The sequence below is a fragment of the Mustela putorius genome, unplaced genomic scaffold, assembly GCF_011764305.1.
Source record: "Mustela putorius furo isolate JIRA1106 unplaced genomic scaffold, ASM1176430v1.1 tig00001657_pilon_pilon_pilon, whole genome shotgun sequence".
Taxonomy (NCBI): Eukaryota; Metazoa; Chordata; class Mammalia; order Carnivora; family Mustelidae; genus Mustela; species Mustela putorius.
Window position 1 is genome coordinate 191,924 of NW_025421833.1, and position 26,289 is coordinate 218,212.

At 42.4% G+C, this 26,289-nt stretch overlaps 1 pseudogene; it reads left to right on the forward strand.

The window, feature by feature from the left end:
- The first annotated feature begins 1,863 nt into the window (after positions 1-1,863).
- Positions 1,864-26,289, forward strand: part of LOC123394182 — a 72,818-nt pseudogene continuing 48,392 nt past the window's right edge.

Below are 26,289 nucleotides of genomic sequence, written 5' to 3' on the forward strand. Positions count from 1 at the left end.
AGAGAGGGAGAAGCTGGCTCCCCGCTGAGCAGGGAGCCCAATGTGGGGCTTGATCCCAGGACCCTGGGATCACGACCTGAACTAAAGGTGGACACTTAACCCACTGAGCCACCCAGGAACCTGCATAGAGGTCCTTTTCAATGACACCGTTTATCATCTCTCCAGCCCCTCCCTTGCCTTCTCTGCAGACCCACCAGCATCTCCGTCTCAGTCATGGCTTCTTACTGAGGATGCTCAAAGCCATGTGTGCCTGACTTGGGCAAGGCACTCAAAGAAAGAACTTTTCAACACGCATTTTATTTTTTACCTTTTCACCATGGGGAAGATTTTTCTGGCTGCTCTCTACCCACTGAGCTATTTTAAGCATGGTTTGTAAGATCTTTGTGCAAAGCATGGAGTTTCTCAAAAGGCAATTTTTTTCTCAAATGCAAAGCAGCAAGCTTATTCGGCTTATGGGTTAATGGTAAAATGGAGCACTAAAATTAAAATTTGCGATTATGCAGGGTAGGATTTACATATCTCAGCTTGCAATTAAGCTACCCCTCAATTTATTTGGATATGTTTACAAAGTGCCTGGACATACTGTGATAAAAGCCTTGAGGCTCCTTTTTCAGATGTCTTAGGGCTATTAGACTCGGAGCCATGCCTAGGCAAGTGTTGGGCTCCAAGACATTACTACTGGTGCTTACATAGGTAGTGGAGTAGCACAGCACTAGTCCTCATTTTGTATTTACTAAACTGCTGCGCACCTTCCCAAATATATGCATTTTTGCCTGTATACCTATTCTGGAAGTCAAATTTCATTTTTCTCATTTCACAGATCAGAAAAGGGAAACGTGGGAAGTTAAATGACTTGCCCAATGTCACAGGAAAAGTCAGTGGCTGAGCCAAGATTTTAAACTGAAAGACCCTCGTTCCGCACCCAAGAAGCAGACACCAAGCCTCCACTGAATGCAAGTTGCAAGAGGTTTATTGGTTACACAGGTGCCTGTGGACACATCAGCCTTTGTGGGCTGAGCGCGCCGGGCTAAGTTGGGGAGCAGATTATATAGGGCAGGGTTGGGGTGGCGGGAAGCGAGCTTACAGAATCAGATGCTTGGTTACAGGGATCTGATTGGTTAACTTAAATCAAGCATTGTCAGGCACTGGGTTTAAGGCAAGGACACAACGGTTTGTTCTGGTGGGCCTTGGCTCAGCACTCTGGAAAGTCCCAGGTACACTCTATTCCTCATTTGTCTTTTCTTTTGACAGACCAGGTGATCACAGACAATAGACATCCTGGTATGTGTTGCCATCCGGCTATGGGAACAATCAAGCCTTCAGCAAGGGGATAGGGGGTGCTGTGGGGACATCAGGTTACTTAAACAAGCCTTTAGCAAGGGGAGAGGGTGTCTTTCAAAACCAGGTCTGGGGGCGCCTGGGTGGCTCAGTGGGTTAAGCCATTGCCTTCGGCTCAGGTCATGATCTCAGGGTCCTGGGATCGAGTCCCGCATCGGACTCTTTGCTCAGCAGGGAGTCTGCTTCCTCCTCTCTCTCTCTCTGCCTGCCTCTCTGCCTACTTGTAATCTCTCTCTGTCAAATAAATAAATAAAATCTTTAAAAAAAAAAAAAAAAACCAGGTCTGGTGTGAGTCTAAGTTTGAACGCTCTCTGTTATGTTGCCAAACCTCTCAAATGCCTCCCACACTATAGACGATTCAGTGAACATCCATTAGAGGGTTCACATGGGATTGGAAAGGGGCCATCACAAAAGCACTGCTCAGAGGAGGAGCCGGGCCGGAAGGACAGGCAGTGCTGCCCAGGCCCCGACGTCCTTTCCCTGAGCTGGCCTGACTCCAGAAGTGGCTTCTTTTAGTCCGGGGGCATGGCGGGTGGCTCTCAGCAGGGATGCCTCCGTCCCGGGCCCTCGTCATTGGCCCAGCGGGCTCTCAGAAGCTCCAGAGCCCGAGCCAGGAGGCGTGAGCATGGGATCTCCCACACAGGGAAATCTGTGATCACTGACCACCATAAGCCTCCTTTCCAGGACTGGAGCCATGAGGTTAGAGCAGAAATGCGACTTCTGGGCCCTTCCTGGTCACCGAGTTACCACCTGCAGTCCTGAATCAAATCTCAGGCCCAGAAAGGGGGTCTAACTCATTCAAGATGCGAATTTTCTTTTTAAATGGCTGATCTGAAAAATTCCTCTTGGAGGCCATCACTTGCCCTTCATTTTCGAGGCTGTTCAGTAACTCCAGACAACTGTGAAAGGCATGAAAACAGGCCCTCAGTTCCCCCAGGAGCTCAGTGTAGGTCTTCAGGAATCTCCCTCCACAGAACGGACAATGCAAGCTTGTCTGGATGCACATATAAGTTCGAGAATTTTAAGAGATTTAAAAATGCTTAGGAATCCCCGTGAGACTGATGACAGAGACGTGTTTGGGGCTAACACTGCTCAGCCAGCGCAGGGCCACATCTGGGGAAACAGTGGGTACAGGACTCCCCGGGAAGCCAGGGTAGGAATATGGACCATGTCCTAAACTTCCCAGAAGGAAAGAAGTAAAGAGATACGAGCAGGGAATGTTCTTATTCATGGATGGTAAAAGGAAAAGTGTCAAGGCTGACTGAGAAGCCAAATTGCTCAAGAGTCCATTGTCCATGAAGCTCTGACAAATGGCTGGGACTTGGGGCTGACCGAGAATGCGCAGCCGTGCAGGGCCGACCTCGGGTTTCTCTTCCCTCTGAACTTAGCTCTGAATACAATCTCCGCATAAAGTCTCCAGACTTTAGGCCTCAGGTAAAAAACAGACAAGCAAGTGACCTGATGGCCAAAGGCCCCGGGCAATGGAAAGACAGAGTTCACTCCAGAGTCCCAGAGATCTGTTGTTTCTGCCTGCCCCAGTGAGTTCTGGGGCCCCAGGGGCAGGGAGCTGTGCCAGTCAGGCTGACCCTTTCTTTCCCTCCGCCTCAGTGGTGGTGGGAGGTGCAGGCCTAAGGCCCCTTGGCAGCCTTCTCACTCCCACAAAGCGAGACTGGCCTGAGAATTCTGCAAACACAGAGTAATGCAGGGCACGGGACTTGGAGACTGATTTCTGATGACGTACCCTCGACCCTGGGGTCCCGCTGGGCCTAGCGGAGCTTTGGGCTGTGTAAGCCAGCCAATTCTGTATTTTGCTTAAGTCATTTTCAGTTGGGTATTCTGCCACTTGAAATCAATCATAAAAGCAAGGGAAGGCTTTTATCAAAGGGAATCTTCCTCTCGACCTTTTATTTTGGGGGAGTGACAGCATGAAGGTCAGACCTTTATCACCAGATGCTATGGTTCTAACTAGGATTGAAGCCAGAGAAGGTTCTGGGCATCCCCTGGGGTGCCTCCAGGACTGAGGGGTAGATGGGGAGTTTTGAGCCTTTCCTGGTTCCACAGCTCACATGCCCCGTGTCTGATGCTCGTTTTCCATGTCCCTTCTCTACCTCAGATTTTTCTCAACCAGAATTTCTGGTCTGTTTGAAAGCTGTTGTGTCTAAGAAACTAAATGACAAACTCAGCCCCATCATGCTGTTTTGCTGACGGTTGAGAAAGCTCTCATGCACATACCCAGGGGTAAGATTTGACACTTCAGGTGTGGCGATGAGGTATTATGCAAATATATTCCAGAAGGATGATGCTTTTGAGGAACTCCAGGGAGGCGAATTTCTCAAGTAGCCCCAGTTTGAGCTTATTATTCATTATGCTGTGTTGCATGATTTTGCTCAGGGTCCTGCTACATTTTGCTGAGCGGTTAAGGAATGAGAAAAGTGCAGAGTAGTGAAGTTGACCATGTGCCTGCAGGAAGGAGTCCAACATGCCCCCCTGCTTCCCAGCTGTCTGGGGCTGCTGACTCTACACTTCCAGGTCATGCAGGAGCGAGGCTTTGTGACCGAGTCAGGTTGATGGATAGTGTTGGGGGGTGTAAGTCAATAACAGCAGAACCCTCTTCACTGCAGCAAGTGAGGGCAGGGGGTGTCCTTCTCCGGCTTTTAGGGAAGTGTTGGAGATCGGGCTGATTTCTTTCAAACAAAGGAAGGCAGAAAATAGCTCTTAAATCCACATTAAATCTGCAGACTCTTTTATTGCATTGGATCACATATACAATAGTGCAGGGGGTTTATTGTGTAGATCAAGACCTCTGTCTAATGGAAGTTTAATCCCCAAGAACCCAAGAACCTCGAGCACTTTAGGTCTTTCCTGTGATAGGCCAATGCTCAAAATGGATGTTGCCAGCCATGGTCAGTGGGTTCTCTTCTCCCTGTGATGAGTGGAGTTGGCTGTGGGCAGGCCGCTTTGGGCCATGGGGAATGTGTGCATTTGAGGCTCTAGGCAGAAACTCATTTCTTAGCCTTCTAGTGATCAGGCGGTGCTCCTTTAGTCTTATTTCCAGAGCATATTTCCATGATTGACTTTAATCCTACTTTACTGAGAGCCGAGAGACCTGGCCTAGGCTTCACATATGGCTGCTGCTTCCTGGTACACAGTGGTACCAACTGATTAATGAAATTAGTACATTACGTAGACATGGAAACCATACTCTTTTCTTCTTTTCTTTTTTTTTTTTTTTTCTTGTCCCTTTGGGAACGTTCTGTCATCATCACTGCTCACAGGGTTTATGACACTTTGTCATGTCTGGCTTGCTATGTTTGCTTCTCTCTGTAAACATTTAAGTAGATTGATGCTCGCCTTCAAGATAGTTAGATGAAAAATGACCAATGATGGAAAAATAGTCACATGCAGGAGAATTACGGAAAAAAAACAACTATTATCTGATAAAAACAAGGCTAGTTTAATGTATCACATCCCTTTTCCATTTGTGATGCCTTCTTATGTTACATTGAAGAAAGGAGTTTGTTTAAGAGGTTATAGAGCAGAAATTTTACTTCCTAGTGTCAGGGAAGGCTTTGGAGAGCGATATACTTTGAAGTTTGGGGAAGAGGAAGAAGAGAAGGTTCGTAGTGGGTTTTAAAGAAAATTGGATAAGAAATGAAGTTTTTAAAAAGCAGTTTTTAAGAGAAGTCCAAAATGATAGAATACTAGCATTCTGTGTAGAGTTATCATGGGTAAAGAACAGCCAGCAGGGAGAAGGTTTTCTTACCATTGCCAAAGAACCTGTTTTGGCAGTATATTGAAGAGATTTGTGCACCCTTATGTTTACAGTGTTATTTATAATAGTTATTATAATAGATATGGAAGCAACCCAAGTGTCTTTTGATATATGAATGGATAAAGAAGATATATATTCTACTTAATATATCTAGATCTAAATACATATCGTGGAATATTACTCAACCATAAAAAAAGAATGGACTCTTGGTGCTTGCAATGACATGGATGGGCCTAGAGGGTGTTATGCTAAGTAAAATAAGTCATAGAAAGAGAACTATCATATGATTTCACGTATATGTGCAGTCTAAACAGCAAAACAAATGAGGAAATAAAAAAACAAATAAAAAATAGAGTCTCATAAACGCAGAAAACAAACTGGTGTTTTCCAGAAAAGAGCTAGATGTGGTGAAAGAGGTGAAGGGAATTCACAGGTACAAAAATACAGTGATAAAATAAATAAGCTGCAGGGATTTAAAGTACAGCATTTAGTCATAAGTACAGGACTATAGTCAGTAAGTTAATAATGTAATAATGCTGTGTGGGGAGCATTGTGTGATGTAGAGCATTGTCGAATCACTGTGTCGTCCACCTGAAACCAAAATAACATTGTGGGTCAACGTACTTCAGTAATAAATTTTTAAAAATAACTTGGGGAAAAGCTGGGGCAAATGCAGGACAACTGGGAGCGAGGAATGAAACGATTTTATCTGCTCCATGTTGTCCTTGAGCTCCGGAGCCAAGACTGGACACAAACTATTTCAGTATTCGAAAAATCAATATGGAAAACATTTTCAGGGTAAAATTGACTATTCCTTTTTCCCTGTTACAGAAAAATCCATCCCCGAATATACTGATGCAGGTAAATCAAGAACCTTTTCTGTTCTCTCACCATTACCTGGGGTGAATGGCCCATCACAAAGTTAAAGGGATTCTTTGTTTTATTTTTGCGTAGGTTGGTGGTCACCAGTGCAGCTCTGCATTTTAATTTCCTACCTCAAGTCTTGTGCAATGTTTAATTGCCATTGTATTCACTGAGACACCAGGGAATCAGAAAAATCAAGCAATGCTCCCCTTTACACCCCTCACACAGGTTAATAAGTCATTAACCAAGTTAGAAACAGAAATCCAGTTTTATTCACTTAAAATTCCAGCTTCAGTGTTGGGGGTATGGAACGTGAGCAGAGGACCACGCCATGATCTGGAAGGGACGAGAACGGCAAAGGAAAAGTGAAGTCCGTCTCAGCGGTGAGTGCGTGGGCAGGCTTTTATTAAGTGCTACCTCCCTCAGTGACAAAACGACTCTGTGTGCTCATGGCTGCGTGTTGAGAGAGGGTGTCTTCTTCACGTTGCTGCCTCTCTGGACACAAGCAGCCATGCCATCAGGAGGACCTCAGAGAAGTCATAGGGCTGCGTGCGCCCCTGCACAGATGGGACTGCTCCTTGCCAAGGATGACCGTGTCCTTTTTGCTGGGCAGGGGGCTCATCTTAATCCAAATCCTGTGCATTCCACTGGTCACTAATGAAAACAAAGCAAAACAAAACAAACCCCATGTGTCTTCATTCCCAGGAGAAATTTCACCCACAACTCTAAAACACTGTTGCATAAATGACAACAGACTTCTTGCTACCGGAAAGATATAGCACCCAGAAGTCAAAACCTTCCATCAAGCATGTTAAACCTGGGGAAAAACCAGCACCTCCCTGATCATTTAATTTTTATGAATCCATTATAGTCCTCTGCATCTTTCTTTATTCAAGTCTCCCTTTGGCTGACTCTTTGCCCTACTGTATGCAACACAAATGTTTTTATTACTGTTTTTATTAGTTGCATTTGCAGAAAGAAAAGAAACACTTTTCACCCCCTAAATATTTATGACCTTCCAGTGAATGAGTAGTTGGATTTCATATCCTGTATTTGAAATGTTGGATAATCTTGAATTCTTCTGTCTGAAATGGGAGAAGCGATCTTAATTGGAAATGTAAGCAAGTTTGGATCAGAAATGAAAATTGCATATGAGTGGATTAATATTACAGTAACAAAATTCAGGCCTGCTGTTAGCTATGACATTTTTTTATTTAAAAAATTTAGGCTCTTTCTCTATATTGATTCATGTACAGTTGAAAGAAATAATACAGAGAGATCTCCTGTACAACCTTCACCCAGTTTACAGATGTTAACTTCTTGCAGAACTGTCACAATCAGAATAATGGTGTTGATAAACTCAAGATACAGAGTTTTCCTACCACCACAAAGATCTCTCTTGTTGTCCCTCTCATATGCTCATGCTCGTCCTTGTTGCTGCTACCACCTTCTTAATTCCTATCAACTATTTTTTTTTAATTTTTTATTTTTTATAAACATATATTTTTATCCCCAGGGGTACAGGTCTGTGAATTACCAGGTTTACACACTTCACAGCACTCACCAAAGCACATACCCTCCCCAATGTCCATAATCCCACCCCCTTCTCCCAAACCCCCTCCCCCCAGCAACCCTCAGTTTGTTTTGTGAGATTAAGAGTCACTTATGGTTTGTCTCCCTCCCAATCCCATCTTGTTTCATTAAAAAGATTTTATTTATTTATTTATTTATTTGACAGACAGAGATCACAAGTAGGCAGAGAAGCAGGCATGGTGGAGGGTGGAGGGAAGCAGACTCCCTGCTGAGCAGAGAGCTCAATGTGGGACTCAATTCCAGAACCCTCGAATCACATGACCTGAGCCGAAGGCAGAGGCTTTAACCCACTGAGCCACCCAGGTGACATCCTATCAAATATTAATCCATTTTCCAACTCTGTAATCTTGTCATTTCAAGAATGTTATATGACTGGAATCATACAGTATTTATCCTTGTGGGGTTAGCTGTTTTCTTTTTTTTTTTTTAAGACCTATTTATTTTTTTCTAGAGAGAAGTGTGAGAGAAAGAGAGGGAGACAGAGGGAGAGAGAGAGGGAGAGACAGAGTGGGGAGGGCAGAGGGAGAGGGAAGAGAATCTCAAGCAGACTTCCCTCTGAAGTTGAATGTGGGGCTCAATCTCAAGACCCTGAGATCCTGACCTGAGCCAAAATCAAGAGCTGGCCACTTAACTGACTGAGCCACCCATGCCCTGGATTAGTTGTTTTCACTCCCCATAGTTCAGTGCATGTCATTCAAATCATTGTATGTGTCAGTAGTTTCCCCTTTTTAATACCGAGTGTATGGATATACCACAGTCTCTTTATCAAACTCACCTGTTGAGGGACAGACATCTGTGGTGTTTTCAGTTTGGAGCTATAATGAATATAGCTGCTATGGACATTTCGAGTGAACACAAATTTTCACTTCTCTGGGAAAGTGAACCCAAGTTTTCACTTCTCTGGGATAATTGCCTAGGACTGCAATTGTCATATGATAGTGTTTTAAGAAACTGCCAAACTTTCTAAGGGGAGCTGTATGCCATTTTACCTACTCCCCCAGCAATGTCTGAAAAATCCAGTCTCACCAGATCTTTGGAAGGTGTTTTTACTATTCTTACTTTTAGCTATTCTGACAGGTATATACTGATCTCTCATAGTGGTTTTTGTTTATATTTCCTTAATGACTTATGGTGTTGAACATCTTCTGAGCATGTTTGCCATTGGTATTATCTCTTCAGGGAACAGTTTGTCAAGTCTTGTTCTTGTTTTCTATTTTTTTGAGAGTTCTTTATATATTCTAGATACTAGTAGTTTGGGCATATGGGGCTTGAATATAATTTATCCAGGTACCATGCTTTTTATCCACCTAACAGAGTATTTTTCAGGAAAAAGTTTTTGAAAAGACTTTCCTGTCAAGGACACATGGACTCTTCTCCATGATAGATCCAGTGCTAGACCATAAAACAAACCTCAGTAAATGTAAAAAGATTGAAATTGTACAAAATATGTTCTCCAACCACAATGGAATGAAATTATAAATCAACAGAAAAGAAAATTTGGAAAATCCCCAAATATGTGTCAAATAAAACAGTCTTAAGTCTTAAACAACCAATGGGTCAAGGAGGAAGTGACAAGAGAAAATTTAAAAAATATTTATTTTTTGATGGAAGAAAATGGAAACATGACATATGAAAATTCATGGGATGTAGAAAAAGCAGTGGTCAGAGGGAAATTCAGACCTATAAATATTTACATTAAAAATATTAGAAAAATCTCAAGTCATTCACCTAACCTTCCACCTTAAATGAGTAGAAAAAGAAAAACAAAGTAAACCCAAAGCAAACAGACAACAGAAAATGATGAAGATTACCATGGGAACAAATGAAATGGAGAGTAGATAAACAATAGGGAGAATAGGTGACACAAAAAATGGTTCTTTGAAAATATCAATAACATTGACAAATCTTTATCTTGAATGACCAAGAAAAAATGAGAGAAGACAAATTACTATAATCACAAATAAAAGTGAGGACACTACTACGAACCTTACATAAATAATAGGATTACAAGAGCATTCTATAAACTACTGTATGCAAACAGATTAGCCTCGATGAGCTAGAAGTGGAAAACATGAACACCAAAAATGAGAAACATCGTTGAAAGAAGACAAATAAATGGAAAGACATCCCATGTTCAGCAATTTAAAGACTTAAGAATGTGGTATTCCTCTGATTGGTCTACAGATTCAATTAATTCCTGTCAAAAATTACAACTGCCTTTTTTGTGTAAAAAGACAAATTTCCCAAAATTCCTGTGAAATTTCAAGGGACCCTGAAATAGCCAGAACAATTTTTAGAAACAGAAGTTGGAGGACTCACACTTCCCAATTTCAAATCTTACTGTAAGTTTACAATGTTACTACAAAACAATGTGTTGCAGGTACAAGGGTGAACATATAGATTAATAGAGTAGACTCGAGAGTCCAAGAATAAATTTGTACATCTGTAGTCAATTGACTTTCCACGAGAGTGCCAAGACCATTCAGTGGGGGAAAGGACAGTCTTTTCAAAAAATAATGCTGGGACAACTGGATATCCCCTTGCCAAAGAATGCAGTTGAACCCTTACATCACACCATAAATAAAAAATAAATCAAAATGACTCAGACTTGAGTGTGAAAAGCTGACATTGTGAAACTCTTGGATTTGCAATGAATTCTTAAACACCAAAGTCACAAGCAACAAAAGAAAAATTAGATCATTGAAATTAAAACCTTTTTACACTGAAGAACATGATCAAAAAGAGACAATTCCACTCTGAAGTATATGTCCAAGGACATTTCAAAGAAGGTTTTCAAACAGAAACTTGTGCATGGAGTTCGTGTTCCTAGAATCATTATTCATACTAGCCAAAAAGTGGAAACAACCCAAATGTCATTATCTGATGAATTGACAAAATGTCATACATTATACAATGGAATGTTATTTAGCCATTAAAAAGCATGGGACTCTGATACATGCTACATGCTACAACATAGATGAACTTTGAAAACATTATGAAAAACTAAAGAAACCGGACATGAAATGCTGCATATAGTGTGATTCCATTTATATGAAATGGTTGGAATAGGCAAATCCATGGAAACAAAAAACAGATTGGTGGTTCTCAGGGGCTGGAGAAAGGGATAAACAGGGAGTTAATGCTTAATGGGTATAAGGTTTCTTTGGGGAGTAATAAAAGTATTCCAGAATTAGGTAGTGGTGACGGTCACACAACATTGTGAGAGTATCAAAAGCCAATACATTGTTGCTTTGAAATGTCAAATTATGAATTTTATGTTAAACAAATTTTACCTAAATATTTTTAAAAGAAAAAAGTAGGATAAGTTTGTGTGGGTCTATTTTTGGTTCTCTGTTCTGTTTCATTGATCTATATGTAATTCCCTCCACCAATCCTATACAACCTTCATCAGTGAAGTTACATAATAAGCCTTGAAATTGAGTAAATTCCCACTTCTTTTTGTTTCAAGATTGTTTTAGCTATCATTATTTTTCTGTCCTTCCATATATTTTTTAGAATAGTTTCTATTTATAAATGTATATTTTTGCATCTAAGTTCTTGGGGAATTTTCTGAAGCTTTCTCCTCTCTCCCTCCTGTTCTCTTCATCCCTTCCTTCCTTCTTTCCTTCTCTTTCTTCTCTTCTCTTTCTTGTACTGTCCTTAGTTTTGTTAACAGAATAATGCTACCCTCATAAAATGAACTGGGAAGTAACCTACTTTTCTAATGTTTGGAAAAGATTGCTTCATTGGTGTTCTTCCTTAAATATCTACAAAAAAAATATTGTCGAATTTTGACAGAAATCGTGCGGAACCTTTATGTCAGTTTGGAAAGAACTGGCATTTTTACTATACTGAGTCTTCCAATCCATGAATATGGTACATCTCTCCATTTGATTAGAGCTCCTTTTATTACTTTCATCAGCATACTTGTACTCAGCATACAAGCCCATATATGTTTTGTTAGATTTAACAAAGCCTAAGTATTTCCTCTTTTTTTTTGAGTGATTATAAATATATTTTTTAAAAATTTTGGTGTCCATTGTTAGTACATAGAAATACATTTCACTTTTGTACACTTATCTTGTACCCTGAAACCAAACTGAGCCCACTTACTGGTCTAGTTTTTTGTTTTGTTTTGTGTTCTTTTTGTAGATTCTTTGGAAATTCTATGTCAATTATGTCATCAGCAAATATGTACTGTTTTGTTTTATTTATTTCTTTCAAAACCGTATGCCTTTTACTTGCTTTACTTATCTCAGTGCCCTGGCGAGAAATTTAGCACTGTGTTGAATAAGAGTTATTAAAGTGGACATATTTGTATTCTTCTCAGTCATATGGGGGAAGCATTCAGTCTTTCACTATTAAGTGTGATGTTAGCTATAACTCTTTAGTAGATGGTCTTTATCAAGTGAAGAAGTTCCTCTCTATTCCTTTTTCTTAATACTTTTTTTTTTAGTTGTGAGTCAGTCAACTACTTTTTTCTGCACAAATTGACATAATCATGTGATTTTTTTTTCTTCTTTAGCCTGTCAGTATGATGGATTAAATTGACTGATTTTCATATGCTAAACCAGACTTAAACTCCTGGAATTTCTCTGTAGTTCTACTGTTTCTTTATTCTGTCTTTGCCAGGCTTTGGTATCAGGGTAATGCTAGTTTCATAAAATAAATTGGGAATTGTCTCTTCCTCTTGCAATTTCTGGAGATGAATGTGTATAACAGGTTTTTGTTCTTTTTTAAACATGTGTTAGAATTCTCTAGTAAAAGCATCAGTGTTTGAGTATTTGTTTTATTTTTTATTCATTCATTTTATTTATTTATTTATTTATTTATTTATTTTATTGTTTTACTTGAGGAGTTTTTAGATTACCAATTGAATTTCCTTAATAGGTAGAGGGCTATTCAAATGATCTATTTCCTAAGAGATAAGTTGTAGCAGCTAGTGATTTTTGAGGAATTGGTCCATTTCATCTACATTATAAAATTTATGCATACAAAATTATTTGTAGTTTCCTTTATCCCTTTGATATCTGCAGTGTTGGCAATATATTGGTAACTTGTGTTCTCTTTCTCTCTCTCTTTCTCTCTTTTTTGGAAGGTCGTGTGCAGGTCAAGCTTGCTAGAGATTTGTCAACTTAATTGACATTTTCAAAAAACTGGTTCTCTATGTTTTTCTCAATTTTTTATTTTGTTTTCAATTTAACTGATTTTTATTCCTTATTTTTTTCCTTATGCTTTCTTTGGGTTTCTTTTGCTACTGTTTTTCTAGATTCTTGAGGTGGAAAATTAGATTAATTTGAGACTTTTCCTCTTCGGTTATGTATGTACTTAGTGAATTTTCACCACTGATTTAGCTGTGTCTCACCAGTATTGATATGTTCTGTTTTCATTTTCTTTCAATTTAATTCATTTTCATTGCCACTGAAACTTTATCATTGAAATTGGTTATTTAGAATTGTGTTGTTTGGGACACTTGATGGTGAAGTCAGTTGAGCATCCAATCCTGGTTTCTACTCAGGTCATGATCCCAGGGCCGTGGTATTGAGCCTCACCTCGGACTTTGTGCTCAGCATGGAGACTTCTTGGATTCTCCTTCCCTCTCCCTCTGTCCTTAAAAGCATGTGGTCTCTCTCTAAAATAAACAAATTAATCTTAAAAAAATTGTATTGTTTAGTTTGCAACCATTTGAATATTTTCTTGTTATCTTTCAGTTATTGATTTCTAGTTGGAGTTCATTATGGCTGGAAAATACACTTGGTATTATTTCAGTTTTTAAAAATTTGTTGAGATAATTTTATGTTCCCGGTTATGTTCTCTATTGGTATATGCTTGACTGTGATGTATCTTGGTGTGAACTTCCTTGAGTTTATCACCAATTTCTCCTCTTCTTATTGAACTCTGATGACCAGAATCTTAAATCTTTTGTCATAATCCCACAAGTGTCTGAGACTGTTTATGCTATTTCAATCTATTTTCTCTCCTTTATTCATATTATTTATCTATTGTTCTGTCTTCCAGTTCATTAATTCGTTTCTCTATCTCTGTCATTTTGAAACTGAGTCCTTCCTTTGAGTTTTTTATTTTGCACATATATTTTGCATTATTTTGTATTTGCTTCTATTGTATATTTTTACTTAGAAAATTTCTATTTGGTTCTTCTTGTATCTATTTCCTTGCTGACTTTCTATTTTTTGGTTGAGATTCTATTTTTTCCTTTGTTCCAAAAGTATTCTTAGTTGCTTATTGAAGAATTTTATGAACACGAATTCCAAATCTTTGTCAGATAATTCTCTCATTTCTGTTATCTCAGTGTGGCATCTATTAATTGTCATTTTTTACTCTGAGATCTTCTTGCTTTGCATTATGACAAGTAATTTTCTATTAAAATCTGGACAAGATTCTGGGTACTATGTTATGAGATTCTGGATATTATTTCAGCCTTATGTCTTAACTGGCTTTCACTGACACTACTCAGCATTGCTTTGTTACCTTCAGGTGGGGTTAGAAATCAAAGCCCAGGCCATCAAAGGTGGCTGTATTGACAAAGACCCTCCCACCTTTTTTTTTTTTTTATGTGAGAGAGAGAGAGTGCACAAGTGGGAGGGGCAGGGGGAGAAAGAATCCCAAGCAGCCCCACAGGGCTCCATCTCATAGCCCTCAGATCATGGCTTGCACCAAAAGCAAGAGCTGGATGCTTACCCGACTGTGCTACCCAGCCACCCAAAAGACCTCCCACCTTTAGTTTGGGATCCCAAACAGCTAATCCCTAAGGTACTGGGAACCAGAACTAGACCATACCTCCCAGATGGTAGCAAGGTTGGCAGTTCCTGAATGTCTGTCCTCAGGCAGAGCCCACGATGCCAGCTGTACAACCCTATGCCCTCAAGAAGTTTCTCTCCTGCCAAGTCATGTGAGGCACATGGTGACCCAGCTGCCAGAAGAGCAGAGCTGGCTTAGAGAGAACCAGTATGTCAGTGGCAGCAAAAATTAAAGATGCGAAACAAACCTGAAGGAACCTTGTGTCTCTATCCAATTAAAGAGGTGACAGTGTCCTTCTATTTCAGCTCTGGCTACCTTCTTTTGTCTAGATTTTTCTAAGGCCATCCTGTCACATGAATCGAACAACAGTCCATCCATAACTCCATTCTGAGTTTGCTGTATTAACAGACACCCATCAAACTTCTGATTCCAGCCAGTCACACTTCCCCACCGAAAGAAAAACAGGAATAATTCTCCCATAAATAGTCTGTGTGTGCTGACAAATGGGAATTTGAAGCAGTATAATTAAATTGTTGTTCAATTATTTAAGTGCCTCCGGTGAAACCGTGTAAGAGAGAAGGTGCTTGACTTAGGGAGACATATCAGGAGGTGAGAAAGCAAAATTTGAAGGGCAGAAACTAGTGTAGTTATTTGCATTCCACATTAACATAAGGGAAGATACTTTGGAGTAAGTCAGTCTATCTGGAAAGGCCTATGGCTAGACTGTTGGTCTTTGGCCCTCAGGACAATGTTGCCTAGCAATGAACAAGGACTTGCCAGGCAAGTGCTGGGAAGAGTATGTGCAGAGAGACATACACCTAACATGTACCAGCATTCTGTACCCCCCTGGAGACTGAGGTGTGAGATACAAGCCCCCATTTTCTCTCTGAGCAAACAGAATTGATGTTTATGCAATCGGACAGTTAAGGCAGAAATCCAATTACTGAGCTAATTAGCACCTTTGAGTGATAAGCACCAAATGTAGGGGAGGAAAACACTGGAGAAAAGCTCAAATGACCCGGTATGGCTGACAGTTCACCTTCTTAGAGAGTCTGGTGGAGAGCCAGAGGTCCTGGGGTACCCAGGCAGCTTGGCTTAGTTATTGCTGATCAAATTTAGCACTCTGAACCCAATAGCCTTTTGAAAAGATAGTTTTCCAGTTAACATAATTTTAGAAGGTGTTTTAATTCCCCGAGGAATATAGTAAATGAATTTCTTTTGGCTCAGCCCCACTTTAAAAATTGTTTATTCTGCTGCTAAAAATTCCATTCATCCTAGGTCTTCAGGTGAAGTTAAAATTCCATTTAGGGACTTCTTATGCCAATATGGGATTTCGGCCTTCATTAGAAAGAATTTTGTTGTTTGCTGTATTTTTCGCCACCCTGGTCTCTTTTATTTTCAAAGCTGATCCGAGGGTATTTGGAAGGAAAACTGAAGCAATAATAGAACAGAGTGGTGGGGCTAACAGCGTTTTTGAGATGCAGCCAAATAGTTCTTCTCTCCAGTCCCACAAAGCTCAAACAGGATCTCACCTAGATGCTTCTCAAGTATCTGAAACAGATGGAAAAGGAGAATACTTTTTTTCTTAGCTCCATATAAATATATATTTTTAAATATTTTATTTATTTATTTGACAGAGATCATAAGTAGGCAGAGAGGCAGGCAGAGAGAGAGGAGGAAGCAGGCTCCCCACTGAGCAGAGAGCCCGATGTGGGGCTCGATCCCAGGACCCTGAGATCATGACCTGAGTTGAAGGCAGAGGCTTTAACCTACTGAGCCACCCAGGCTCCCCTATTTTTTTTTTTTAATCTCTCTGATTCCCAAGAGACAAGTTCACAACAGAATCCTGTATTCTGAGATTTTTTATAAAGATCCATATCTACTAAGGAGTGCTTGTCATTTATTAAATCACACTCAGGATGTCAATGATCACCTTTAACTCTAAGTTGGAAGTTGGTGGAGGCTAGACTCTTTTCTTCTTAGTCATGAGAGAAGAATTAACATTAGAAACAGTATTATTTGGGGTCCTTCATTTATTCATGCTAGTTGTGAGCAAAGGTGGGTCTTAATGTTACTCAGGGTCTGGAGTGAGAGGCAGATATAATCAAATAATCACAAAAAGAAATATACGACATGGTAGAGTCAGCCCACCAGGTTCAAATCCTGACTCCACATTTATGTGTGGTTTGGGAACTGTAGTTAATTTCACTGTGGCTCAAGTTCCTACTCGGAGGGAATGGGTATAATAATAATACCTACCTATGAAGGTAGTTGTAAGGATATGATGAGTTAGCTCACGTGGAGTACTTACATAGAGACGTGTTACAGGACTATTAGCTGTCATCACTGTTAGTAATATTAACTATGACAGGCTCCCCACAGGAGAGGTGCAATGTGTGAAGGAGCATATGACATGAGTCTCACCTAGAGCAGGGGTCAGAAAGGCTTCCCTGAGAGCAATACTGGGGCCAGACTTGAAGCACTAGAGGAGTCTGTCAGGAAGGCAGACGGGGTAGAAAGGACTCCAACTAGAGGGAGGACGCCAGAGTCACAAAGGATGCCAGGGAAGGCAGGGTGACAGGAATAGGAGGTCAGGGCAAGCTGCAGATGTAGAAAAAGGCTAGCGTGGTTGGAGCAGAGAAAGGAAAGGCAGGGGCCAGACATGCAAAAGATCAGTTTTTTTCACAAATGTGAAGAGGACATTCATTATTGTTCAAATTTGTACGTAAGCCTGTATTCAATGGTATATTTCTAGTGAAAGCCCTTTCTTAATGGCTTCAGTCAGTTTAACCGTGTGAAATTGCCATCTTTGTACATCATGAACAGTTAAATATTCAAGGTCATGTGGTTGAAGTCAATCTCCTATTTCATCCTTCAAAGGGTGTTGAGACCACCACTGAAGATCTGAAACAAAAAGACACAGAATGCCTGGGCAGCTCCATGGTTAAGCATCTGCCTTCAGCTCAGGTCATGATCCTGGGGTCTTGGGGTTGAGCCCCACACTGGGCTCCCAGCTTAGTGGGGAATGTGCTTCTCCCTCTCCTTCTCCCTCTGCTTCTCCATCTGTCTCTCCCTCTGCTTGTGCTCTCTCTAGCTCCCTCTCTCAAATGAATGAATTAAAAAAATCTTTAGGGGCACCTGGGTGGCTCGGTGGGTTAAAGCCTCTACCTTCGGCTCAGGTCAAGATCTTGGGGTCCTTATAAAAATAAAAAATTATATTAAAAAAAAAAGATCTCGGGGTCCTGGGATCAAGCCCCACATCGGGGAGGAGCCTGCTTCCTCCACTCTCTCTCTCTCTGCCTGCCTGTCTGCCTACTTGTGATCTCTGTCTAATAAATAAATAAAATCTTTAAAAAAATCTTTAATGGATTAAAAATATAAATAAAAGGACAAAGCAGGTCAGGCACATCTCTAAGCAGAGCTATTGCACTTATAAAGTGTTTCTGGGACACATGAAGGTCAAGGATGGCTGAAGTATTAGGGCAGAAGTGGGTTGATAGCATGGGCACAGACAGTTCCTTGGGGACACACCATTGATCAGTCACCCCTCGGAATTCCGGAGTGAGTCCGCCCACACTGGCTGTCTTCAGAAGCAAGGGGCCACATGAGTTGACTGGTGTACTTGAGACTCTGAACGGAGGTGAGTTGTCATAATCGGAGAGATTTAAAACTGGTTCTGATGGCTGTTTGTCACCATGGCTGCAGACAATCTGTCACCTTCTAGTTGGTAAGACCCAATTTCATTCTTGGGCTTCAACGGAAGAGAGGCCTGGAGGAATGTGCCCACTGCTCCAAAGCAAGTGGTGGTGATGCTGATCGCTCACCAGTTTTCTGGGATCAGGTGGAAGAGAAAGATGCCTGTGTGGGTACCGCTTTTAAAATCAGAAGGTGAGTGACATTCCATCGGCAATCCAAGTGCTTGCTTTCATTTTATGGACCTGGTGCTCTAACTTGATAAGGCACAAGGCCGGTCTCCCAATCCTGAGATGTCATCATCTCTCCCCTCCCTGGGTTTCTTGTAATTTTCCCTCTTTTCCTTATCGTGAGACCCCTCTCCCTTCCTGCAGCATGTCCTATAGGAGTGATCCCCCTCATTGGTGAGCTCCACGTCCCCTGCCTTCTCCACTACACAGCCAGTTCCACAAACCAACTCTCTCTCCTCTGTAGTGTTCTACTTGTGACCTTCTACCCTCTGTGCCCCCTTCTAGTACATGAGGTGTGGATAATTCCAACATGAGACTGGTGGTCAAATTGAAAAGGATCCAGGTAAGCAAATACCTTCTTTCTTACTCTTTAAATTCCTTATTTATTCCCTTATATAGATGGCTTCCTTCAATCCAAACGGGGGATCACTCTTTTTAGTCACTGGAAATATGTCTGGGTAATGAATATGCTGGCCAGAAAAAAGAAATGATACAGATAGACAGAGCAAGCCTCCTGACTGGGTTTGGAAATACTCTTCTCTGTTACCTAGACTTGTTATGGTCCCTGTTCAGTTTAAAGTGACTGTCAATGAGGACATCTTAGTTTGTGTGTGGCAAAAGGCAAATATGGATTCTAAACCTTGTTACTGGTCTTGTAGCAAAAAAAAAAAAAAAATTGTCATCAGTCTTACAATGTTCTCAACAGCAAACCATTCCTGCATGTAGGGTCCTGTAGTCTTCAGAAACTTCGTTCAACATTAAGCTGTGGAAGGACTTACCTGCTAGGAAATCATCTTACTTTTTGCTTTCTCCATTCTGTTACATTTTTAACTATTCTACCTTTTTTCCTCATATCAGAATGCAGAGTTAACCCATCTCTATTTTTATCCACCTCACTCTCGGCTGTGCCAAAGGTTTTGTCTAGGAGGAGTGGTATCATGTCACTATCTACATCTGAATTGCATGTACACGATTACTTTGAACTCATAATTAGAAATGGTAAAATACCTGGAGAGACAGGCTTATTTTTTGTTGAACTAAAGTTCAACTCATCGGTACAATGTGGGGGCGCGGGGGGGCTGGTAGGCTACGAGTGTCTCTGATGCACAGCCCTGGGACTCTGTGACATTGCAGGGCCGCTGACACGAGGCGTACGGACAGAGACACGAGTGCGTCTTCCCTCCAGTTATTCATGTGGCTCCATGGTCAAGGTGTTCTTTCTACCAAGACTCCACTTTGGTGGTTGAAATTGTTTTTGTTTTAGTTAAATATTGAACAGTTTGGAGAATTAAGCAAAAATTCTCTCATCCAGGCCTTCCCTTTAAAAGTGGCAGAGACTCCGAAGTAATCTCAGATTAGGGTCTCGGGATACGTATAGATTCACCATCGGACACGCATCAAAGGGCGGGTCAGTCAGGCTTCTTCTGCACAGAAGACTGAGCGTGCTGGTACTTCAGAAGACTGCGTGACATGACTCAGCCCATAGAACCGTCTGTTTCTCCCCGTTAATCACAATCAGGCTATAAGTGCACTAATTTCAATTCCGTCTTCAACTGCTGTGGGTGCTCAGCGAGGATAGTCATAGTTGATGGCATCATCTTAGATTTCTTACAGGTGGACCAGTGCTCTCCCTTACATAGGAAGGGGCTAGTTTTCACCTTCATGCACCCCCAGTCATGCTCCCTTTCCCTAAAGTCTGGACCAGGGGCGGCTCTACTCAGACATGCAGCCCTTACCTGGACCTCCCCCGACGTTGCCTCCACTCCAATAGACCCATCTAGAAGGATTTCTTCCTTGGGGCAGCTCTGCTTCTCTGACTTTCCAGAGCCAGAAGTTCACTCCCAAACATAAGAGGCCCCTAAAATAAGAGTACTGAATGTAAACTTTTCCCTCAGACCCTCCTGACACTTCCTCCACGCATGAGACCACCGAGCAGGAGGACATCCGGGTTTATCCAGTCTTCTCTTTAAAGTGTGTTTTATCCTTCACTGTGACAGATCTGATAGAGGGAATGGAAGGGGGATTAAAGGAAAGATACCATAACCCCCAATCCCATGCCCCCCAACCTTCCATCTCCTTTCCTGTACCCCTCCTTCACTCTTCTCTCGGTATTACCATTCACCCAGTCAGAACAGCTATAATTAAACAAGCAAGCAGGCAGCTGCTGATAATGCCGAGTCTTGGTAAAGATGAGGAAGAGCTAGAACTCTCAGTCATGCAGCTGGAGGGGAAGCAAACGTGGTACAGCCACTTTGGAGAACGGCAGCCCCACTCCTAGGTATTTATGCAAGAGAAACCCAAACTTACGTTCCTATAAACTTCCGCTTATAAATATTTTTTGGCGGATTTCCTCCTAATCACTAAAACTGGAACCAACCCAAATTTCCTCCAGCGGATAAATGGATAAACAAGGTCTAGTGCATGCATACCACGGAATACTATGCAGCACTGAAACGGAGCAGACTGCTGGGTACAGCCACATGCGCAAATCTCAAATGCATCTTTCTAATCAGTGGTTATGTGAAGATGCATTTATTAAACTCATAGGATTGCACATTAAAAAAGATAACGTTTACTCCACATAAATTATCCCTCCAAAAATCTGAATTATATATATAATTTAGAAGCAGTAAATGACATCTATATATCTATGTGTATATAACATAAAAACCTGAATTTGTCTATAATACATAATACTAGCAGTAATCATTTATATTTATATGTAGCACATATGTGTGTGTCCACACATATGCACACGCATGTACGTGCACACACACACACACACTTACGAATTGATGCTGTTTATTGTCTTTATGCCTCATTGACTTTGATTTCACAAAGCCCTGGGAGTTACTTGACAGGTGTGTCCTTAAAAACAGAATTTTCTTAAAGAAGCTGTAGAACCTATGGTGTTATCCATGATTCAACATTCAGTTAGTTCCTTTTGTGTGTTAGGACTTCCACCAGGGTTGGGACAGAGAAGTAAGCAGATTCAGATGCAGATCTGTCTTCCTTCATGTCTTGTCTTCTGCGCTTCATTTTCTCCACTGGATTGGAGAAATCAAATGCAAATCGAATACCCAGATATACACAAAAACCAAAAGTCAGATTCTAACTGTAGCAGGTGCTTTAGAGTAGAGGATCACAGTGCTGTGAACCTGTAATAGGGGATTTGGCCCAGCAAAGTGGTCAGTGGAGGCTTCCCTGAAGTAGCCATTAAGATGAGATCTGAAGAACAGAAAGTGTGCAAAAGCCAGAGAGGAGTGGAAGAGCAACCTGGGCAGAAAGATTGGTATCTACAAAGGTCTGCGTGAGAAGGGCTTATGAGTCCTTCCACTGGAAGAAGTTATCTGCTGAGCATTAAGTGAGAAGGGAGGAGGATATTTGTGTGAAGAGAGGACGGAGATTGGAATAGGGAGCAGATCCCACCTGCCTCTTGTGTGTCCATATATCCGAGGTTTGCTCCTAGCTTATACCTACAGCTGTTCCAGCTTATACCCGGGAATAATAAATTATATGGGATCCTTTTATAGGTTATGTGAAGAGGCCTTGTTTCTATTTTAAGAGCATTGAAAAACCACTAGGGACTAGAAATAATGGGGCTGAGGGGTCCTAGAGAGAGCATTCAACTTCTGAAGTCAAAAAGCTCATTCCGGCTGTGGTGTAGGAAGTAGTTGAGGCAACAGGGGTCCCAGTAAAGATACACCAGGGAGTCATAGGACTAGTGTGGCTGTCCACTTGAGAAATAATTCAGCTTGCAATAAGGTAGATGTAATGCAAATGAGGAAGGGTAGAAAGATGCAAAATATATTGAAGAAAGTAAAATTGAGAGGCCAACATGTGAAGGAGTGGGAACAGAGATCCTGGGTTATGGTTGTTTGGGTACTGGTACCATTTCCTGAAATGGGCAACAGAAGGGGGGCTAGACCCAGGCACGTTGGAGGTGAGGAGAATTTGGGACATACCAGAGCAGATGTTAAGTAAACAGGTAGGTACACAGGTCTAGAGCTTAGACAAGAGACCTCAGAGGTATGAATTTGTAAGTCATCTGCATTAAGACAATAATTTAATCCATTTGTGTAGACGAGACTGCCCAGGAAAAAGATAAAGGTAAAAAAATAAGAGGGTTTCACAAAGTCAACAAAAATGGGCAAAGTATCTACAAATCCTGATTTACCCTTGATCAAATGACAACACCTCATTTCACAGATCTTAGTGCATAGGGGTAAGTACCCACTGATTGTATTTCTTGTTCTGTCTTTAGGGAGTGATGACAACAATCTTAATTCCATCTTTTATGAGCACCTGACACAGGCCCTGCAGGAGTCCCTGTGTGGAGACTTAGTTCTTGGTCAATGGGGTAACTACATCTCTGGCGATTGCTTTATTTTGGCCTCCGACTACCTCAATGCTTTCGTTCACCTGATTGAAATTGGAAATGGTCTTGTCACCTTTCAGCTTCGAGGACTGAAATTTTCAGGTAAGAATCTCTTCATTGTGGAAGTTGTTGGAGGCCGGTTGCCTAAATTAGTTATCCTGCAAAGCTTTCATGAGAAGTCTCCATGAGGGGAAGAATAGATTGCGGGGGGAGGGGGAGCTGCTTACAACTGCCCTCATTTATGTATTCTGGTGTAGACCCATCCCGGCCATCTGAGGGAGTAATGAGGTGAACCGTACCCTCTGGTGAAAACCTTTGGCATGGCAAGTCAGAACTTTGGTTTAATCCTTCTAGAAAAAACTCAGATGTGCCAGGAGGACATGGAGCATGCACGGGCTCCACCTGGGGTCAGCCAGACCTGAAACAGAAGCTGCTTCTGGGGTTTCAGGTGTTGAGGCCTGCATGGGGTCATCTTTCTGTGTCTGAGCCTTTTGTCTTCAACTGTACGATGAGAAGAGGAGAATGGCGGCCTCTTAAAGTTGCGTGACTTAGATGAGATCATGTGTTTGTGGGCACGGTGGGGATGCTTATTGGTTTGCGGTCACGGAGTTGACCCGAATCTTGAAAGCGTGACCCCAGTTTTCCCGTTATTCTGCCCCCCAGGGCCGAGTGGGGAGTGGGCGGGGATTAGGGCAACATATGTGCTCAGGGGCCCTTCTCCTGTGTTCTTTGGTTATTCCCTCATTTGGTTCATGTTTTTCCAACACCTCCTCTTGTCTGGCCAAGTTCTAATTGCGGCGGTGCCATGGGCACGTGACTACAGACTATTACCCTTGTGGCATTGACCTTCAGTGGGACATGTGGAAAACAATAAACAAATGAGCAAACGAACACAATGGTGGAAAGTTCTATGAAAAAGAAGTAAATCATGTGTCTGTGACCGTGATCACCACAGAGGACGGGGTTGGGGGCTGCTACATTAGACGGGGCGGCCAGGGAAGGCAGCCACGGAGAAGGATGGTGCAGGCTGGGGGCTTCTGTGGATGAGCGGGGAGCCCTGACGTGACTAGAGCAAACCAGCAGGCCTTCTGCAGGCTGGCATGGGAGGGGGTGGGAGCCCAGACATGTGGGGCCTCCCAACCGGGATGAGGGGCTGCATTCATTCTCTGCATAATGGGGAGCCGTTTAGGGGGGTCTCGGAGTCACCCAAACAGGGGAGGAAGGGGGAGGCAGAGGAGATCAGGGAGATTTGGATGTGGACAGGGCTGGGCTCAACAGCTTTGGTGGGTGCGGGAGAGAGGAGGCTCGGCATGCTCCCCGGTTTCCAGGTTGGGCACGTGGGGGGACAGAGGTGCCTTTACTGAGACTGGGAAGCCTGGAGGCGAACAGCACTTTTGGGTTTGGTAATGTAACCAAGGGCTCCATGTTGGTTATTTAAATGGACTTTTAAATGCTGTCGACTCACGGGACACCTGGGTGGCTCAGTTGGTTAATCGGCTGCCTTCAGCTCAGGTCATGATCCCAGTGTCCTGGGATCGAGTCCTACATCAGGCTCCTTGCTCAGCAGGGAGTCTGCTTCTCCCTCTGCCTCTGCTGCCACTCTGCCTGCCTGTGCTCTCTCTCTCTCTCTGATAAATAAAATCTTAAAAAAAAATAAATGCTGTTGACTCATATAAGTGGATCTGTCAAGTGGCTAATTGGACTTAAGGGCCATATATTCACTCAGAAGACATTTAGCAAGCACTGGGCTGGGTGCTGTGAGTGCAGACGTGCAGGGGCCCCACCTTAAGGAGCTTGAAGCCTTGCTGACAAGGGACACATACTGAGCAATGAGCATCACGGAAGTGCCATGCATGGGGCGCCATGGGGACCAGAGACGAGGCATCAGACTAGGCTCTGGGTCAGCTCGGCAGAGGAGAGGCTGCAACTGGAGGGGAGAGTGGGCACGTGATGATAAAAGGGCCAAACAGCCATTTGGGGTTTCCAGGTGGCTTGGGAGAAAGGAGTCCCAGAAAATGTTGGAAAGATGAGTAAGAGCCGGGTCATCACCCTCCAGACCCTCACAGTGATGAAAACACACCTTTTAGCCAAGAACAAATTGCCATCATTTTATATCTTTAACAGTTTCCTAAAATTTTAACCAAGCATTTTGGTTCTAAGCTTTAGTCTTGTGAAAATCCATTACTTTTATTAGAATTCCTAAATAACTTTGTACCATATATATGTGTGAACGTGTGCACATGTGTGCATGTATGTAAATACACACACACACATATAGATAGATATATTTTAGAATGGTGGGTTCTCTGGTTTAAGCATGTAATTCTATGCATCCTTACAAATTTTAAGAATCGAATTCAGGGAACTTACTTTGGAAAACGTCACTGGGCCAAGGGAGTAGGGATCCAACTCTTCACAATGAGCAGAGAAGCTGTGTTTCCCTGAAATTATGCCCAAATGCCAGAAAATGCCACAGGAGGTGGTGCAAAAATGCAACAGCCTTGTCCATTTTGAGAGCTTTTAAGTTTTCCTGGAATTCAAAGGAGAATTTTTTAAGTGAGCCCGATTGACCCTGAGTTAGAGCTTCTATCACAAGTGCCATGGGGCTTCCATTCTGCTGGTGAACTAACTGACCCTTGAGTTTCCAGACTTCCAAGTTACCTGGATGTTGGAAGCATGCAGAACCTTACCTGTGATCTCTGCACACCATGAACAGGCGTTCTTCTTAACCCATCACCCTGAGCGTTAGGGCTTTGCCTCATACCATTTTGGAGGGTGTAACCAACCATCAAAAACATAATGGTTTAGCACAACAAGGATGTTTCTTCTTCACTGCCGTGGGGGTGGCTGGTGGTTCTTCTGCTGGGCTCACCCTGGGTTTCTTGGGCGGCTACATTCAGCTGGGAGATGAACCAGGCTGGAAGGTCTGAAGGCCACATCCAGAGCTGGCTGCCAACTCGGGCCTGTGGCTGTCCTCCCTGTGCAGCTCAGTGTCTAGTGGGCTGTACTAGGTGTGGTCTGGGTCGTCTTGGTGTTCCAAAGAGGGGAATGTGGCCACCGTGAGGCCCTTTATGGCCCAGTCTCTGAGACAGGCACCATGTCACTCCCATCATGTCCTGTTGGCCAGTCATCCCCAAGGACGGCTCCAATTCGTGTGGTGGAAAGTAGCCCTGTCAAACAGCATGAGTCACTGGGGGCCAGTCTTGGAACTACACACCAGGCTCCCGAAGCTGCCTCAGGTGAAACCCAGAACATGGCTCAGAACCAACACACCAACTGTTGTGTTCGGTGAGACCGCCCAGGAGGGTCTCCTACGTGGTTTTTCTTCCTCCTGACAATGACAGGAGAAATGGAACCTGCCTATAAGAATGGCCTAAGCCTATTAATGATGTCTTGGGAACAAAACATCAGTTAACCTGCCCGATACCGCTCACTCCTGTACAATACGTTTTCTTTAACCTAATTCTACTGTAGACTGGAACATGATGCTATTTAACAGAGCAGGACAAAAACCCAAGTTATGTTGTATTTGCAGGCAGGATCCAGGGGATCTAAAAGGACTCTTCCTTTTTATATCTTTTTGCAATATTTATTACAGTATTCCCAGGGAAGATCTTGTTTTTTTTCTCCTCCTGGAGTATTTTCCCAAGCTATCCCTTCAG